This window comes from Pterocles gutturalis, unplaced genomic scaffold, assembly GCF_000699245.1.
Source record: "Pterocles gutturalis isolate BGI_N339 unplaced genomic scaffold, ASM69924v1 scaffold32970, whole genome shotgun sequence".
NCBI classification, from domain to species: Eukaryota; Metazoa; Chordata; class Aves; order Pterocliformes; family Pteroclidae; genus Pterocles; species Pterocles gutturalis.
In genome coordinates this window covers 25,293-25,603 of record NW_010146929.1, presented here as the reverse complement: position 1 = coordinate 25,603, position 311 = coordinate 25,293, and positions in this window count along the sequence as shown.

Sequence of the window (311 nt, the reverse complement as noted above, 5' to 3'; positions counted from 1 at the left end):
CGACGCCGAGCCAACGGCACGGAAAGAGCCGGCTGCTGGCCTTTTAAGGATGATTTAGAAGGGGCTGAACTATTTTCCTTTTCTTGCACGCTTCATGGAGGAGCTGTGCAGGGGTGGGGGTCCAGCAGCCTGTGCTGCCTGGCTCGTCCTGGCCGGGACCATGCAGGAACAGCAAAAATCAAATCCCAGGAGCCAAGAAATCCAGAGAGATGCCCCAAACCCCCCAGCAGCAGCAAGAAGCCAAATAATTCGACCAAACCCCAGGCATGTCAGAGCTGCAACAGGTCGGGGCTGCCCAGGCACAGGGTCCC